Source organism: Bombus pascuorum, chromosome 16, assembly GCF_905332965.1.
Source record: "Bombus pascuorum chromosome 16, iyBomPasc1.1, whole genome shotgun sequence".
NCBI classification, from domain to species: domain Eukaryota; kingdom Metazoa; phylum Arthropoda; class Insecta; order Hymenoptera; family Apidae; genus Bombus; species Bombus pascuorum.
This window is the reverse complement of record NC_083503.1, coordinates 6,547,438-6,568,144: the sequence shown is the minus strand read 5'-3', so window position 1 is coordinate 6,568,144 and position 20,707 is coordinate 6,547,438. Positions and strand designations below refer to the sequence as shown.

The 20,707-nt window shown below is 35.6% G+C and overlaps 1 protein-coding gene across 6 annotated transcripts in view; it reads left to right on the top strand.

Moving 5' to 3' along the window:
* Positions 1–20,707, top strand: part of LOC132915180 (uncharacterized) — a 204,860-nt gene that overhangs the window by 46,942 nt on the left and 137,211 nt on the right. The window lies entirely within an intron of this gene.

The following is a 20,707-nucleotide window of genomic DNA, read 5'->3' as shown; positions in this document are numbered from 1 at the left end:
TAACTAGATACATACAACTAGTACATTATTACGTTGTTAGTTCATGAACTATAAATTAATATAATATAGTACACTTTACATATTACTACTTCACAATCTTAAACTTTCAAAAGCAGATACATTATCCTATACTAAATATGTTATTTTGTCCGTGTAAAATATATTTAACTAGTCGGTTAATTAACACGTTCGTCGCCCAGCGTGATTCGGCTAAGTTTCCTGCAGGGCCCAAATCCGACCGCCGGTACTCAGAACGTAAATAGAGCGACAAGCAGGAATTCATCGTTTATCGCCTTCGATTCATTATAAAGAAAAGATTATTTATTTCTGAAATGAAGAAAGCGATAGCTATCAAGCTAAAGTATTCTCATGGCAGATATCTCAGATATTTCATTTAGTCGAGAAGCATACTTGTGAGACGTACATCGGTGATTTTTTCCTCCTCAAAATGTTGAGTAAACAGCGTGAAAATTTATTTGAAAGTGAGGAGAGTAGCGATGACGGAGTCTGTAACTATTTTTCAAAGTACCCAAAATCACCCCAAATGTGTTTGAAATGTTTTAACGAACACCATACGATATAGGATAATGTAATATATTATCCAGAATATAAATTAATAAAAAGTATGGTATAATGTATTTTTAATATTTTTATGTTGTATATCCTATATATAATATCGTATATTTAATTAATTAACTCGAACAAGAAGAGCGTCACCATCCTTTTGTGAGCCCTCACGGAAGTATACCCGTCGCATAGATATGTGCGACGTGGCGACGAACGCGTTAATTGTTCAATTTTCAAACTACCGGTTACGTGACATGAGATTTATTTAAACTGACAATAAGTTTGAGATGATATTCCAATGTTCAATCATTTGTAGCTCATATTATATTAATTTTAACGATTGTGTACAATTATTTAAAAGGAAATATTATCTAAAAGCGATAATGTTCACAAAAAATTCACATATCAATGAACTTTGACCTGGTTCGCAACAGTGATAATAACGAACCTTCTATACGAATTTTTTATCACATCTTTCATCACATATAAGTAAGATATAAGTAAAGCATAGCATAATAAATCAAACGTGACAATTAACAGAATAAACTAAAATTTCGCAATAATGAAAATTACGGTAATTATAGAGGAAAAAGTACACCTCACCCATTTCAATGAGCTTGAAATTTGTTGCCAAGGTCAACACTTTAAACAATTTTTCCCATAGATGTAACTGCTATCGTGTTTACTATAAAAAATCTTATATTCAAAAACTTAGCATTTGCAAGAGAAACGATGGCCCCATATATCGCAAACATTCCGCATATACTGCCAAATGTAGTCTTGTTTGCAGTTGAACGAATAAGATGGTGCGTGGTTATCATTAGGTTACATGCAAATGTATATATATCTCCTAATTTTAATTACTAATATGTATGTGGCGTACATACAGATAAGACATAACGCAACATTTCCTATACCTACATAATTACTAAAAAGTTCATATATTCAAGATACTAGCAACATGTGTTCTATGTTCCTGAATACAGACAACGATATTTATATACTGATGTTTAATTATATTATTAACTATTACTTCTTACCATACTCGTGTTTGTCTTTACTTTTACATTCTTGTATTTAGGATTACGTTGTAATAAATAGCGAAGTAAATTTATTCCCAATATTGTTGAAAAGTTATTTCTCACGTATTATATGTTGCCAACATTCTTATAGATTATACGCGCGCGTGTGTGTATATATATATGTTTCTTGAAACAGCATGATCTTTGACACTTTTAAACATATCCTGTTTCGATTAGATTAGCTGTACTACGTGTTTATTTTTTGTAGTTTAAGAGCATTTAATAGAATATACCCGTTTATTATACAGACTTCAATACATAGACCATACACGTTCTTATAATATTATTGTCAAGGTTATTCGGTGTATGTGGAATTAAAGAAACGCGTGGGTAAATTGCAAGGTATTGTAAGTATATATATTGTGAATATTAAAGTACAAAGCTGGTCCAGATCCTCACGCTAGCAATGTTACCCTCAGACTAAAAGAACCCCCGAAACCAACGTCGCACGTGTACCGCTTATGGTCTGTCATCGACGCATTCTTTTGTCTATGCGCTATTGTCACGTCGGAGACACAAAAGATCGCGGAATTAACGGATCGTCGGTGATCTCCTCGCGTCGCGGTTCGAACGAAACGATTCTTTCACAAACAGGGTGAAGAAAATAAAACTTCGTATGCGACAATGAGATTTATTGCAGAAATCTGACAGAGTGACGGTTACAACAGCGTGGTTCGGAATATTAAGACAGACTGACTCGAGATGCTAGAACGGACTGACTTAACGCTAGTTTAGGAAGGTCCTTCTACCGAGAGTCTAGTCCCTTTGGAGGGGGCTCTTTTAGTTATTGTTTCAACAGACGTGATATGCGGGGTGTTCGGCCTATCTGGTTACTGAGCGGATGGTCCTCTTAAGTGTTTTTTTTTTTTTTTAAATAGTTTATTTAGCCAATATTTGATTTTTTGTACATTTTTGAGATTCACAATAAACAATGAATTGAGTATAGTGTGTTTAGGCAAAAGTACCGATACGCGTCGGTACGACGTAGCCATGGTCTAATATGTGTCGTGGATTTTCGGTTTTTGCGTTTATTTTTTTGTTTTTTGGGTTTAAGTCGCATTGGTGCGTGATTTTTGTGTATTCTTGTGTGTGTTGTATTTTGTCCTGAAACTGGGCCGCAAAACAGGACTCCTCGGTGTATTACTTTTATGCGTTGTGGGATTTTGGGGGGGGGGGATGAGAGGGAAGGGGAGGGGGGTGTTAAATTATATTATTTACAATGATTATAGTATTTACATATTTACAGTACTTACATCTAGGTTACACGGTGGTAGGAATGGTTTTTTTGTCGAATTGGTAGTTTTCACTTATATTTTCTTATGGGTTTGGAATCCACCAATATTTTTTTGTGTTTCTTCTGTGTTTGTCTTTAGTGTCTTTTTGGGGGAGGGCCATGTTGTACCTCCACCTGGTGTCTGCAGTTGGTCCTCTTAAGTGTGTGACACTATCGATGACCTTAGCGCTTGAGAAAACCAAAGACCGAATGTAGAGTTTTCTTAGAAGTGGCGATCACTTCAACAATTATTATATATTATCTATATCCATTATTTTATAGTTTCACTCGTATTTAAGCACACGATGCAAATGCGTAATTTGTGTCATACTGTTTTTGCACAACTAGTAATAAGGAATGCAGATGTCGCGTTTCACTATGCGAGTGTCACGAATCAATTTTCCTTTTTTACCATGTGGCACGCCAGATGTGACGGTCCTTGCGAGATTCCCCGTAGTCCGGACGCCAAGACCTATCTATTGTTCTATTAACTCGCAACAGGCCTAGGAAGACGACATAAACCGAATCTGTTCAGTTTCAGTTTCCTTCACGTAAACATTTTCGGTTTATGTTTGTTGCACGCTCTTACCTAATACGGAGAAAGCGGGTGTCTGGCAAGATAAGAGTTTTCCCATGAACAAGGATGCCCACGAGCCATATCTAGCTCTCCTTGTCTTTACTACCTAATTCATTTACCAATGGGCATCGCGGATCATTACCCTCACTTTTCCACCAAAAAGTGTGGACAACGAATCCGCGTTCTGAATTCCAAAGGGAACACCCACACCGAGTTTTCCTCAGTAAGAGCAGTAGAGCAGTCAGATAGTCTTGAACGGTCACGTCTAGAGCTCGGAAGTGTATTGTAAACAAAAGAGAAAAATAAAAGTTTCTTTTCTCCTTAAATTCATTATTATTTTACGTGACACGAGCAGAGTTATTCTATGCATTTCGAACCTATATTTTATGGCGAAGTTGATGATTAAAAAATGTAATAATATGGAAATATTGGTAACTGAGTGATTGCTTACTTTAAATAAGAAGGAGAATTCAAAATTTTTGCTTAAAAATATAAGTTTATTCAATAAGGTATTGTCCGTTCTTGTCGATGACCTTTTGCCATCTTTCAGGCAGTGTGATAATTCCATGTTCGTGAAACTTTTGATTTTTGCTAGCAAACAACTGAATGTGCTTTTACATAATCAGCGTTTTACATTAAAAATTTTACCATTTAAGGAGTTCTGCATGGAACGAAATAAATGGTAATCTGAAGGCGCAAGATCAGGGCTATATGGTGGATCAGACAACACATCCGAGCCTAGTTCCAATAATTTTTGGCGAGTGACCAAAGATCATCATGCTGGAAAACAACACCTTTACGATTTGCCAATTCTGGCCGCTTTTCTTGAACTGCACCGCTCAGTTTGGCGAGTCGTTGAACTTACACGTTTGAATTAATCGTTTGGTTTCCTGATAAAAGTTCAAAGTACAGAATTCCTGTATAATCCTACCAAACCGACAGCATAATCTTCTTTGGCGAATCTCAACTTTTGGCGTCGTCCGGACTGATTCATCTTGCATCACCCACGATTTTTTTTCCGATTAACGTTGTTACAAACCATCCACTTTTGGTCGCCAGTAATCAGTCGTTTCAGAAATGGATCAATTTCGTTGCGTTTCACAAGCGAATCGCAGATGTTGATACGTTACGTCAAATGAATTTCCCATAAACCGAGTTTCTTGACATAGCCAAGCTGTTTTAAGTTTTTTTCAATGCATGTATGCGATACATCGAGCTTCTCTGCAATCTCACGCGTTGTGCTATGAGGATCTGAATGGATAATGGCCTTGATATGGGTCTCGTTAACTTCAATTGGACGGCGAGATCGTTGAGCAGTTTTCAGTGAAAAATTACCAAAAGGAAATGTGGCAAACCAATATTGACACTGCCTTTCTTTCAACGCTTCATTCCCATATACGGCATATAACTGCTTGTGTGCTTACGATGCGTTCCTTTTCAGAAATAATACAATAAAATATGTTTGAAATGAGCGTCTTATTTTTCCATTTTTTAATTGGAATAAAAACGAAACTAAATAACTAATCGATACAATTTTTGTACTAAATTAAAGGTGGAAGTCCAAACAGTAAGAAAACAAATTAGGTGCTTTGAGCAGGTTGATAAAACAAAAGAATGTTAGTAGAGGGATTGAGAAGTGTTTTATGTTACTTAAAAGCAATCGATAAGAAACATATGAAATACATAACATATAATAGAACGATGGAAAATAAACTAAATATGTGAATGAATTATCAACTATCATAATGATATTGTCACGAAATGTCGTTACTTGTTCGACATTGTATTCTGCTAGTTGTGAGTCTAATCAAAGTCATGAAACAAAGTACTGTCGGTAAATTAAAATAGATGCACTTGAATACGATATAGCGACCGAAGTCGTTACGCTATATATACTGTTGATAATACACGATCTACGAATGAAATTAATGTACCAATTGGCAATATTACGAAATATTTCACGATAATGAATTTGTTTGCATTCAAAATATAAAGTCATCCGAATGAAATTTTCAACTATTCACTGTTTAATTTAGGGTGTTTGCATAGGTATTTTAATAAAAATGTTTATCGACATATTGCAGCAAAAATGGAATACATAGGTATCTGTAAGATATTTGTGACCAATATCATTGCTCCATGCAGCATAGTTTATATGTGAGAGATGAGTTTCGTAGAATATAGTTCTGCCGATTTTTCTCAAGACAGTGGCAAAGTGAACATTTTGTGCAATCAATTCCATGGACAAACTAATGTACTTTAATCAATACTTTTGCTAGTACTGGGATTTTTAATCGACACAACGAGCACATACCCTAAAGTAGACGTGCTACAGAAGATCCACGTCCTACAAGAAATGCGAACAATCAAGTAAGATGCATCAACGTGTGGTGTGGAATTCTTAATACGTGCCTTATGGATCCGTATTTCTTTCCCCACAATACTTTAAATGCTAAACGATATCCGTATTTCCTGGAATTCACATTACCCGATTTGCTACGTGATGTTCCATCAGAGACGCGAAACCATCTGAAATACGAGTACTATCAGCAGGATGGAGCACCGGCTTGCAACGCACGCGCCATACGGAGACACACATATTTAACATCAACTTGTAAAGAAAAATGGGTTAGGGTTTTAAATCCCTTTCACATTTTCTTGCGGCCTTTTTTCAAAAATGCACTGTGAATAGAAACCCGTATTCTAGCAGATGACACGAAAGAACGAATTGAAAGGAACTGTTTGAGTATGAATGCTGAATAAATGAACAGTGCCATGGGAAATTTAAGAAAACGAATGAAAAAATGCTTAGAACGCAGCGGTCAAATGTTTCAGTATTTGTTGTAAACGTTCAAAAATAGTTACAGTTGTCTGTAATGTAACTAGTTGAATTAATAATTTTTTGATACTTTCTTGTTAAGGACGATACGAGCAATCAATTAATGCCCGAAGGTAGTAGGGTTCTATTCAAAGAAAAACTGCACCGATCCACTTTTGTAAAAAATCGCACTGCACGATGACACAACATTCTTCCCTATAATCTTGTATAATATTAGTCATTGTAGTTAGAACTAACGCTCAGACTTTATCCTTCAGCTGGGAAATTAGTAGGATCGCCTCTTCCTATCCAATGATTTGGAAATAATTCGTTCAATGTATCTTCCTCCGTTAATGCACAATGTGCAGGACATGCATCTTGTTGGATCCACATTTTTCGAGGAATATTTAACAAATCTTCCAATAATATGCATAAAATTTCTCTTAGAAAACGTGTATACTTTGATCCGGCCAGTGCTACATTCGTAAAATATGGCCCAATAATACAATTTACGAGTATTATACCAAACCGTACGTTAACACTTTGCTTTGTCGATGTTGACGATCGATTTATCTAAATCGACATTCACAAAATTGTAAATGACGATAAAAAGCATTGTCAGTGAACTTTAAAACTTTTGACCAACGGTGTGGATGAATTTTGTGCCTTTGGAGTATGCGCGACTATACGATGCTTGCCCGACTAATTCCATATTGCCTTTCAATTTCGCGATAGCATACTGACGGATCAATGTAGCTGCGATCAAAACTGTAATTTCGTTTCCATTGTTCGTTACTGTTTTACTTGGAATCGGTTTTTTGCGTGAAAAGTTTCCAATTTGTCGAAATTGTTTAACAACATTATTGAAAGTATTACCAGACGGTTAGTTTCTACGAGGAAATCTCACCGTATACCATCGTTTGACGCGTGCTTCAATTACTCTAACTTCAGAATAAACTGATAACTTATCTACTTTTTCTTCTTTTGTGTGCTTAATATCGGGGCTATACTGTATGCTAACTAAATATGTATAGTACTATAAAAATGACACGGTTAAATATCTGCAGCAGCTAAATATTGACATTAGGTCGATGGTTGAATACTTCTCAACTGTTTACATTTCATGGAACCGTAGAATACAATCGTTTTAAGCGCCAATTCTGCTAAACGTAGCTAACATCTTTATAAGAAAATTTCGATTTCTTCATATTTAATTGCTTGAATTACAATATTTCAATCGAAAAACGTATTCACCTACGAAAAAGATAACACCACAATGTACTCTCCTCTAAATCATTCACCCGTTACTTGAAACATGTTTGACTATGATTATAAATTAAGATTTCAATATCAAATGAGTATCTTGGATTAATATCAGATCAATATCGTACTCTGCAGGAAAGAAATATACATGGTGATCCAATAAGAGTTAGCACTTGAACAGCTCCGTTGCTGCTGAAGTTATGAAGAAACTTTGTTAGCAAAAGTTGTTTAGTATAAAGAGGTTTCTAATGTGACAGTAATAATATTTATTATGTATTTTATAATACACCAAGTCTCAATTCTCTATGATATATAATTGCATTTAAAAACAATTATTACCGCCTTTGCTAATAAAGGTTTCTCGTAGCTCCAAAATAACAGAGCTATTAAAGTGACTGCCATTTTATCCATATCTGCAACATTATAATAAGAAAATGTTGGTTTTCAGTAAATGTAAGGTTAAAATGCACATTCTGACAGATATAACACGACACCGATTATCCACATATAACGGTTCCACGTGTGAAAAACAGTGAAAGATACGCGTATGAGATACATTTGAGAATGAGATATAATCTCATTTGTTCTTGTATCGATCGTTTGTTTCGATCATTTTTCAGTTGAGAGTAACTTCTCCTCTCAAGCATCCGTTTTGGATGAAAATCTATTCTTCGAGGAATGAACAAGTTTGAAGTCTATTTGGACGTTATACGAACGAGCTAAAAGAAAAAACGAGTGAAAAGAGAACATTATTATGAGTCGATACAGACCTATAATCACGCGTGAAGATTTAACGTTTCAACAGGATAACGCAACAGGTTTATGCAATAAAACATGTAACAGACTAGATCGGGAAAGGAATAAGTACTTTAGAATTGTTAAACACATCACCGAATGTCATTATAATTGAAAATAATTGAGTAGAATTAGTAAAAGATGTTTATGGAAAAAGTAAAGACAGCTCGAAGGTGTCATAGGGTTATAAGAAAAAAAGGTAAAATTTCGTTGAAGATATATTAAGACGCAAAATATATCTTCCTCAAATCATACTTTGACAATTATGCAGAGCAAAGAAGGAAGCCAAAAATACCAATAGTTTGCTATTTTTGTTGTTCAACTTTTTATAATAACAGATTCAACTATGCGCTAAAACTTATCACCTATCAAAATTAGATGCACATTCATGGAATTTATGGATACGATACGATGAAACTCCATTTACATGAACTCTGTTTGAACAAACGAAATTTTAGTAGTGTCTGATTAAGTGAACTTTAGCCGAGTTCCTATTATCTGAACTGCCGCTGAGCGTCGATCCACTTGTACGAATGTCTCGCAGTAAGATGTGAACAGTACTGGCACGCGTTATGTGACGCATTCTCATCTTCGTAATCGATAGAAATTTGCAACGTTATGTATTTGAGAGCAAACGTCTCCTGGATTCACCTTGCACGAACATGGACTCCTACTAACTGAACGAAAAATCATAGGCGGACTCGTATTAACACTAGAACCACCGATAGTTATCAAGAAGCTATTTCTACCAAAACCAGCGAAAATGACTGGTCCTTAAAAAATACACAATAATAGAATATTTTTATAGTTATTGATTTATTACTTTCTTACAGAAGGAATTCAATGTTATGTAGTACATTTTTGGTATTATTGATCCATCTGGGACCATGATCCCTAAACGAGAGTTGACAAATTTATAAAATCGTAGGACCAGTCATTTTGGCTTATGTGGTATTTCTAGTGTTGGCATCTAGCGCTCTAGCGATCGATCTGGAATTTTCCTGATAACTGATATCGTCATATCGACTGATGCGCGGTAAAAATTTGAAAAACGCGTGGCAAGTTGTACAAAACGAGGAAACTGGTTAATTGGGGTTCGATAAACAGATTGCAGGGCCCTTTTACGCTTTGTCAAGTACCAGTCATTCGATTGGTGTTGGTATAAGTAGCTTCGATACAAAATTATTTTGAGTTTGAATACATAAGAAACAAAATAAAATTCGTTATATTATTCTTTTAGTTATCGTTGCAAAAGTCATTACATCATTGTGGAAAAAATATAACATGAAGTAGAAATTCTAAAATAAAATTGTAAAATCAATCAATTTGACTGGTGTGGTAGTTCTAGCGTTAAGTGAACGACCCATATGGATCAACCTAACCCCGACAGGTTTATATAAACCTAGTTTTACCGTACCATGTATTTGCCGTGTGAATGACACGATTTGTTCCAATGTTTCCTCTGCTGATACTTTTCATAGGAAAAGTATAGCTAGCGGCCGAGGATCTTAGGATACAGGAAATCAGTATCGCGGTACTATATCTGTCGAGAATCGTCGCGCGAACGCTTCCATTGGTATGCGTTACTACACGTATATTCAGTATCTGTTATGAGCGTATTGCGATATACGACACGTATCGTCGCATGAAATCCGCCTTTATGGTGTAAGATGCTTACTTATATACAGCGCGATCCTTAGAAAGTGATTCATTAGATTTCCTCCAAAACGGGAAGAAAAGTGTTGTGTTTCAAAACCAAAAGTCTAACTGATCTCAAAGCCAACCTAATTTCAAGGTGCGATTCTTAATTTTCCGCAAAGGAGTATTAAGCACTTGTATCTGAGGCTGCTTAATTTCAAAGATACTTCAAAATGAATTTCGTTAAAATTCAGTGAATACGAGGCACGCGAAGAAAAGTGTTGTGTTTCAAAACCAAAAGTCTAACTGATCTCAAAGCCAACCTAATTTCAAAGTGCGATTCTTAATTTTCCGCAAAGGGATATTAAGCACTTGTATCTGAGGCTGCTTAATTTCAAAGATACTTCAAAATGAATTTCGTTAAAATTCAGTGAATACGAGACACGGGAAGAAAAGTGTTGTGTTTCAAAACCAAAAGTCTAACTGATCTCAAAGCCAACCTAATTTCAAAGTGCGATTCTTAATTTTCCGCAAAGGGGTATTAAGCACTTGTATCTGAGGCTGCTTAATTTCAAAGATACTTCAAAATGAATTTCGTTAAAATTCAGTGAATACGAGACACGGGAAACGTAATCATAACAGGACTGCGTTGTCTTACCTTGTCTTTCATCCGATAAGTTTTACGAGATTAAAGTTAAAATATCTTTTAAGCTAATCATTTTTCGACACAAGTACTTTAATACTTCTTTTTGTAGAGAATTAAAAAGTGCATCGAATGGTGTCAATGCATCTTGATTAGAATTTTTGAATAAGCTACAGTTTGGAAGATATTTGCGCGGATCGTATAAATTTACGATTATGATACATAGAAATGGCAGACTTTGCTTTAGACAACGATTTGTCTTTAAATAAACGCACAATTACGTCCAAATTTTTTGGCTAATAAGGAAAAGTATTCTTTTAATTAATATCTGAAATAACATGTTTAAAGTAACCGGCAGAGAAACATTGAAGATTTCTATCGCGTGCAACTTTACTGGTCTCCATTTCGAGTTTATTGAAACAGCAAATCGTGCAAATTTGCTTGACTGAAACATAGAAGCGGTATAGAGAAAGAGATGGAATTCATTCAAGCTAAAAGTGGAAACCGACATCCACGAGGAAAAGGACCAATTCCGTGGAATATCGCGATGATTATTATAAAAGCGACCATTACCGTGCCAGGTTGTTAAAATTTTACTCAACCGTATCTGCATTTGCAATACGTTTCTGTTACCGATCTTCTGACCGAATGAACACAGACGTTTCTTTCCATTATTTTACTTAACGTTATAGCTAAAACCTACAACTTAATAATATTTCATGCCATGAAAAATATCGTTCATTTTCCAAGTGATTTCTAAAGTATTCAATTTCAAGGATATAATTCCACATAAATTTTAATTACTTCTTTCGCTTATTTTACGTTATAAACATTTCAATCGATTAATCGTACGTCGTACTTTACACAATGCATGCATAAACATCCCACTTTTCCAATTATCGACAAAAGTTGACGATAGACTCTTATTCGAATAACACGCCAGAACGTTACAAAGAAGATACGGAACAGGACCAAGAAGCTTAAAAAGAAAACAAGCGGCGAACATCCTCGTTGCAACGATAAACCAATAAAAACTGGATAGCTAGCTCCAATGGAAAGCTAAATGAGCGAATAAATGAAAGTGCGTGCATAGTGTAACACAGTGTAAATGCACGTAAGGAGGGAAGTAAATAAAAAGGAAAAGAAAATATATTAATAGCAGTATATTAGACAATCGGAGCATATAACTTGCTGTATCGTCAGATCGCATTTACATCAATTACATTGGTAGAGTTTATCATCCGTTCGCGGACTGTACGGAAAAAGTGGTTGAGAAAATTTTTCCAAGACTTTTGGAAAGGAGAGAGTGGAAAGTGTGAAAAAGTCTGGTCGGAGAAGGTGGCTCTACGTTACTACGTTTCCTCGGCTGGTAGTGTTATTTATTGTTCGACCCGATGAATGTCATTTAAAATTTCGATATAAATTAATTTAAGGGGGTAAAGGGGTTTGCAGGGTAGCGCAGTGGGACGGGGCGTAATGGCTCGGAAAATGAAGTTCTTGTAGCCCGGCTGAGAGAGAATCTCACCCCCTCTATTTCACTCTTCCGCTTTTATCCTTAGCCGCTTCCGTCTCTGCGGCAAAGCAACCCTCCAGCTACTGTTCCTCTCCTCTTCGGGATTCCCTTCTTCGGCTGCTCCGCTTCTCTATCGCCGCTCGCCCGAGATCCTATCCCTCCCCGAGCATTCGACTCGCCGCGTTCTTTCCTCGTTTCTCTTCGTCTGCCCTCCTCCCAGAGACTCGACATTGCCTGCTGAAATTTCCTTTCGCCTTCCCCTCGCCAGCCTTCCATCTACGTTCAGCCAGCCACTCCGCTTTGCTATTATCTTAAGTAAACAGGCTACCTGTGCGCTCGGGAATTCCAGATAAAGTCACATGTTATCAAAATCCTGACGGTGCTTCGAGCGGGCCGCTGCGTTTGCATCGTACCGCCGCCACTTCCGCCCCGCGTTCTGCCGCGTTCTGCCGCGTTCTGCCGCCCTTTACGAGCTAGACACGATCTCGTTAATTCCGTTAAGTCGCGGCCTTACGTTAATACGAACCGGAAGATGGAACAATTGAGCCCGATTGCCAGAGACGTTTCAATGTCACCGGTAATTTTTCATCCCGGAAACATACTGTCCCACAAGTACGCATACAACATTGGCCGTAATGGCAGCTCTGTTCGCTTACAGCAGAGCTTCTCAAACTATGGATCGCCTGACAGAATTGCAAATTTCCCCAACTTGCACACCAGTGAAATGAAAAATGTCGATCGTCTGTCGTCAAAGGACCAAGAACAATTCACCGAGTTATTAATCAACTTACTCGTAAAACACGATTCGAATTGGGGCAGAATTTCCAGCAATTTATAAAATGGCATATCTATCGCAAAACGACCTTTTCGTCACTGGCGATCGTAAGATCAAGATACCGATTGTCCGTGAGAAACGTTGAAGCTGAGGACGAGATTTAGTTTTTTAAACAGGGACAGTTATCTTATCAATGTGGCGTGGTTTTCTCTTAATAAGTAAAGTTTAGATTTAGGCAGTATAATAATATATCGAATCTTTTAATCTTTTTATTACAAACTGTTTGAGATTATTGATTATACTAGCATATATCTTGGTATATGTCGGCACATTTTTTCACAACCAGCGACTGAACTTGGTTTGCAAATATCTATATTTACAAAGCGTATCTCGAATCATTCACTCTCCTTTCCTTGCACACTCCGAGTTACTCCGACTAATAATTATCCTGCTTATTGCATCCTTTTATGCTCACAAAGACTCCCTTTGGTCTGCTTATATCCTGCCTTCTCCTTTTCTTTCCTTTTGCAGCTTCTCCAGCTATCCCGCAATCCCTCTATCCTGTCTTCCGCTCACTACATCTTCCAACCTGACACCTCTTTCGGTTTCCCTGCAGCCCCTTGTTAAGTGTTCTAGGTTCCCAAATCTATCCGCACATAAATCACTTCTTTCTTCCTCCTCTTTCCAGTATGTACTTATATCACTTAATTATTAATTATTATTTTTTAGTACATTGAAATGTAACTGCACGTTATTGATCTGACGCATATCGCATCGCGCGCGTCATCTTTACGGAGAAGCAAATTAAGTAGTGTATCGTCGCATACGCAAAAGCAGTACAACAGATAAGCCATTATTCTCGGTGAAATTGCACAGTTTGCCTGGATAGGCAAATTACAGAGTTTGCCAGTAACATGCTATGTAAGTCGCTTTCCTTACCCGTTTAACCCTCGCGAAGTCGTCAAGAACAAGCTAAATACCGCTATTCTGAGAATCAAATTTCACATCCGTGAATGTCAGATGCTATTACTATCGTATCGTAATTCCCTTGTCCTCTGTCGCACCCTTCGCGACTTCCATGAAAACGTCGTTTCGGGAAAGATGTAACCCTTCGTTAATTATATTAGGCCATAAACGAAAGACACGAAATCATTTGGAACAAATACTCGAGATAAACAATATTCCAGTCATGTACTTTCACTTTTCCACTTATATTTACGAACGTATCCGTCTCTACCTAATTCTAATCATTTTCTCAGTTGTTTAGATACAAACATATACGCATTTTATGATCTGTTTACGTTATTACGTATTACGTTACATTCTATATAATTTATTTCTAACCACTCTTGGTCCTGTATAATTCTCTTTCATGGATCGCTTAACCTCAAGATACAGGAAGCGTGCAAAATCTTGAAGACGTGTCAGTAAGAGAATTAGTGGCACCTTTCATGTTATTTTATCTTTAAGGAATTGTTTCCAAAACTAAAACATAGTACACGCGGTATTTAGCGATTACTGGTAATATTATCAAATTTTTAATGATATTTAATGACAAATTTTCCTCTCATTTTAAATCTTGGAGACGTGTCAGCAAGAGAATTATTGGCACCTTTCATGTTATTTTATCTTTAAGGAATTGTTTCCAAAACTAAAGCATAGTACACACGGTATTTAGCGATTACTGGTAATATTATCAAATTTTTAATGATATTTAATGACAAATTTTCCTCTCATTTTAAATCTTGGAGACGTGTCAGCAAGAGAATTAGTGGCACCTTTCATGTTATTTTATCTTTAAGGAATTGTTTCCAAAACTAAAGCATAGTACACGCGGTATTTAACGATTACTGGTAATATTATCAAATTTTTAACGATATTTAATGACAAATTTTCCTCTCATTTTAAATCTTGGAGAATTGTCAGCAAGAGAATTAGTGGCACCTTTCATGTTATTTTATCTTTAAGGAATTGTTTCCAAAACCAAAGCATAGTACACGCGATATTTAACGATTACTGGTAATATTATCAAATTTTTAATGATATTTAATGACAAATTTTCCTCTCATTTTAAATCTTGGAGACGTGTCAGCAAGAGAATTATTGGCACCTTTCATGTTATTTTATCTTTAAGGAATTGTTTCCAAAACCAAAGCATAGTACACGCGGTATTTAACGATTACTAGTAATATTATCAAATTTTTAATGATATTTAATGACAAATTTTCCTCTCATTTTAAATCTTGGAGACGTTTCAGCAAGACAATTAGTGGCACCTTTCATGTTATTTTATCTTTAAGGAATTGTTTCCAAAACTAGAACATAGTACACGCGGTATTTAACGATTACTAGTAATATTATCAAATTTTTAATGATATTTAATGACAAATTTTCCTCTCATTTTAAATCTTGGAGACGTGTCAGCAAGAGAATTATTGGCACCTTTCATGTTATTTTATCTTTAAGGAATTGTTTCCAAAACTAAAACATAGTACACGCGGTATTTAACGATTATTGGTAATATTATCAAATTTTTAATGATATTTAATGACAAATTCTCCTCTCATTTTAAATCTTGGAGACGTGTCAGCAAGAGAATTAGTGACACCTTTCATGTTATTTTATCTTTAAGGAATTGTTTCCAAAACTAAAGCATAGTACATGCGGTATTTAACGATTACTGGTAATATTATCAAATTTGTAATGATATTTAATGACAAATTTTCTTCTCATTTTAATTTCTGACGGAATAATACCGAAAAGATCGTCAATAGCGACCGTGTGAGATAGAATAAGCAAATAATAACTTGGAAACAACACACATTTTTGTTTCATTAAAAATAATTTAACTTTCGAGTTAATCCCAAGTTTGGACTACCCTTAATCGAAAAGATCCCAAAAACAGTTAAATCTTTGTGAAAAAAGACGAAGATATTGTAAATTCACGTAACGATTTATAACTTATAAATCTTTGTAAATTATCTTCCCGTTAATTCGATAATGTCGATTCCGCGAACGTGGCGATTTCAACGTTGACAGGGTATTGGAGCGGAAAATAATATAGTCGTATATAATGTATTACAAGCAGAAGAAATTACATTGTCAAATGTAAAAATATACAAAATATAGTGCTGAGAAATGATTGTATCGCGTTCCAAAGACAAGTATCGTGATTACTCGAATAAACGGAAAGTTCATGTTCTACGGATATAAACCGAGAAATCCCTTCTTTCCATTGTAAGTTTTAAAACGTATTTGTAAATTTTTGCTTATATTTACATGAGTATTTATTTATGTATACATTTACGGATTTACAATTTACCGGTACACGATACACAAATTGAAGCAATAAATAGAAAACTTGCTCCGTTGAGAAGTAGAATACAATCGTGAATTTTACGAATGTACGTATACGGCGGTCTCCAAGGAGCTCATATTATAGTATTCGAATACGTTGTATCGTACTGAAATATATGATAGCAATTTGAAACATTTGTGGTAGAAGCGAATAATGCTCGTTCGCCTGTAACTTTGGAACAAATGATTCTTTGATCAATATTTATTCAGCATTTCTTATCACACGAGGAAGAATTTTGATTTTATGTAGAATTTTATATAGAAATATAGCGAGGATTTTTCTACGCAAAAGAAGATAAAATGTGTGCAAGTAGGCAAGTTATATTTAGTAAATTTCACGCAATTCAGTGCAATCGTTAGCGCAAAGAAAATTAAAAATTTCGAGCAAACGGAACTGCGAGTCTTGCTTTCTGTCTGTGCAAATTTCATTCAGGCTGGAGCTCTGCGAGATTTTCTTGTATTTAAATTTATATTTAACCGCCTGTAAACATTTTCTGAAATGAAAGTTTGCTACGTGAAGAAGTGTGCGCCCCTCTGATTGAACTGAAATTTATACATAGGGCATAGTTAGTGTACCGAGAAGTTAGTTAAAACCGGCTTATGTAACAAGAACGGAAGCTTTTTGCATGCGATCTCTTCCAACCTTTAAACTCACCCCAACATGTTATAAAAGCTCTTTGTTGCGTAAATTAATGCACACGAACCGCGCACCCGCAGCAGATTTTAAAAACCTGGCATCGAACAGAAGTCTCGAGATGAATTTTTAAAAGTGAAATTGAATTTTTCCGCTGTAATGCACGCGTAGAAAATATTTCTTTGTGCTCGTATCTCGGCACACGAAAAGTTGATGCTTAATATTATTCGATCCGAGCCTTTTACTCGTGGCGTTCGTCGAAATTACTCCACCGAAGAAATGACAAATATTCATACCACTATACTCGATAATTTTCATTTTACCCCACTCTGTTGTTTCCATTCGCGTTCCTGTCATTGTCCATTGACGTTGCTACAGAGATGCAATTTATTAACGAACCAGTAATACTTCATGAATTCGTTGTTCCGTATTCTCCGGTGTTGTCCTCGGTACACTATGTTCTTTAACGTCTACCACGGAAAGAAGCCTAGCAGCTTTAGATCTGATAAACGTGGTGGCCATAGAAATTCTCCACCGCGATCAATCCATCGTTTGGGAAATTGCCTGTCTTGCATTTTCCTTGCTACGTATACGCAATCTGCAGGACAGCATATAAATCTTTGACGATATTGAATCTTCAACTTGATACTACATATTACGCGAAGCAAACTTTTTAACGAACAAAGCGAGACTATTCGTTAATTGTTCGGTTTAAAGCTAGCAAATACCTTTTTACATAAAAGTAAGCAGTTTTTTGAACGACGTCCTTAGTTAGACGGGAAGCCGCACCGCTTCAGCAAGTCATAAGTATTCTCAGGGTGTCTAGGCACGCCGCATGAAACCAAGAATCGTCGGTATGTGGCTCGTGTGTCCCAGTATGGCCGCCACAATCAGAGTGGCACGCGCTCTCATACCCCGGTCCATCTACTCCCAGCAGCGAACCTACCTCCGGCAACTAACCCCGAACACCGACTCCTAGTCAGGCAGTTCAGTGATTTCCGAGAACACATTCTCACCTATTCCTCCGGTCACTGTTACCGTGCGTGAATATTCGAAACATTGCCAGTAAGATTATCGTGACACACGCTTTAATTACTCAATAACATGTACCTGCAGCCCCGATCTCGCATCTATCTCTTCATTAGGTATACAAAAATTCCACTTACATACAAAATTTAACACCACTTTTAACGCAATATTAATTTTAATATACACGTTATTCTTGCTGTTGGTTATGTAAATTAGTATTTGTGCTCACCAATAACAGACAAATACATCGTATTACCTCAATTTCTACCTGATTACTAGACGTAAATTTTGTTTTCTGTTTACGAGTATGTTATAAATATTTTTAAAAACCTCGTGTTTGTAAGTGTGTTATAAATATTCAACAAATTTGATTAAAGCAAGCAAATTTGATATAAAGTTTTCACCAACATACGATATATCCTTATTATCGGTTTAATAATCGGATTATATACGGTCGATCACACTTATATTCGGACACTGTTTAAAGCAGAATAACTTTTTAAAAATTGAATCAAACTCTGTTTTCATCAAAATACAGTCTGTAAATTTACATTTAAATTAATTACATGTAAGAAATACAGGCTGCTCCGCGTAACGCGATTCACAATTTTTCTATCATTTGGGGGCCATGTAATAAAAGAAGTGTGTCGAGTGTACTGCGAATCATGATAAAAAAATTCTGAATACACTTTATTTTCATAGCGAGATCAAGCACTACCCGAGTAACATAAATAGTTCATATGTCTTTTTTATATAAAATTGCGGCAGACTTTACGACAAATTCAAAAAGTGCGTTATTTTAACACTTGTTCAAATTGCACACCGGCTTTCGCAATACAACATTCTGCTTTTTTTTGTAGAAGTTTGAATCACCTACTTGTTAGAGTGCCTGAATATATGATTCTACATGCCGTAGTAATTCTCTCTTTCTGTATGAAAGAGTGAAATATTATTATTTCCACTACTGTGTTCAAAACATTTTTCGTTACATGGCCGCAAATGGCAGAAAAATGGGGAAGAAAAAAAGACTGCGTTACGCTCTCCATAATGAAAAGGAATTGAGTTTCCCTTAACAGACATCATTTTTGTCGGACACCGTATGGATCGTTTGATACTAACATATTAGTGGCACTTAGTCCAACATTCTTAGCTTAAACTAGTCATAATTGGATAAAGAAAGTTTTAGAGTTAAATTAATCAGCTTTTAAGTTTTGATTTGATTACTATGTCTAGAAAACTTGACTTCCTTTGCTCGTAATTTACAGTAAAAGTTAGTGACTGTTAAACAGATGTTTTGCATAGCAAAGGACATTAGATTTTCTGCAATGGCCAATACTGAAACTCCATGAAAGAATAGACTGTGCAGTAAATTTTCTTGCTCAGTAAATTGTTTGTCTCTGGAATTTTGTTAATACTTTTGTTAAAAACCTACTTTAAATAAAATTTATATTAAAAGAGAATTACAGTAACTCGTTGATAGAAATATTTTTTGCTTTTGTTAGAAACTTTTGTTTGAAAGGTAACTATAAGAGAAGTAATAGAAACTGAGAAAAGATAATGCAATTTTAAATTTCAAGCTAATGACGATATAACGCGTAATAGTAATATTAATAGAGCGGCAAGAATCTTACGCCAAGAACTCGCAATAGAATATCACTTAACACAAACATACACTACGCACTATAAATACAAACCCGAAAACTTATTTGAAAGCGAAAGCTACAAATTATGCCGTGACAAAACAATACACATCAGTTACGTGTAAAACAATGTTAAAGCAATTGGATGTAACAAACCAGACACCATATTTGTAAATAAAAAAGAGAAGGAAATCCACCTAATCGACCTTGTAATACCAAACGATGCAAGCATCATACAAGAAGAACAAGAAAAAATTTTTCCAACTACCTTAAAACCATAGGTATAAATACACATATTTATTCAAACATCAAAAAGTTGTGATACTCAAAATAGCAGCAATAGACAGGACAACGCGAAGACATTAAAACCACGCAAGTGTGATAATAATCACCGTAGGAGGCATAATTTATTTATTTCTGAAAAGTGAATATATCTCTGCTATTTTAAAAAACGAACAATTTTTATATTTTCATTCATTCAGAATTTTAGTGTCTTTTTCTAAAAAAAAAAAAAAAAAAAAAAAAAAAAAAAAAAAAAAAAAAAAAGAACTGGCAATATTTCTTATCTTTACTTCTCGTATCTTAAAAACTAATTACCGTGACATCTGCATAGGGCTATAAATGTACAAAACCGGAAAATAATTTTACATGCGCCTTACGTATGATCATTCATGTTTATCGCTGAACTCGACAATAAGCAAATCTTTGCTAAAAAATTTACACGCCGTTCTGACCACACTATTTGGGAATCGCATTTCCTATATATCGTGCACAGATCTTCAATCCAATCTCGCATCCACTCCGACTGAACCTAAACAGCGATTTCTCAGCATTCCGACTTCCAAGAACGGATTCCTACTTCGCGTTTCATCATTTTACTGATGGAATATTTGAAGGATTTTCAATAGGATATCAGAGAGAAATGCAGCATCCTGTATGTTGTCAAGGAATACTAATATGTTTAACAGGCGCGAAATAACGCGCGAATGATTTAACTTTATCATTAGCATACACTTAAAAAAAAACATTCCGCAACCAATGGTACTTTAATATCATTCTCCGACAGAAAGGCTCAACTGCCATGATATTTCTTGTAAATATAA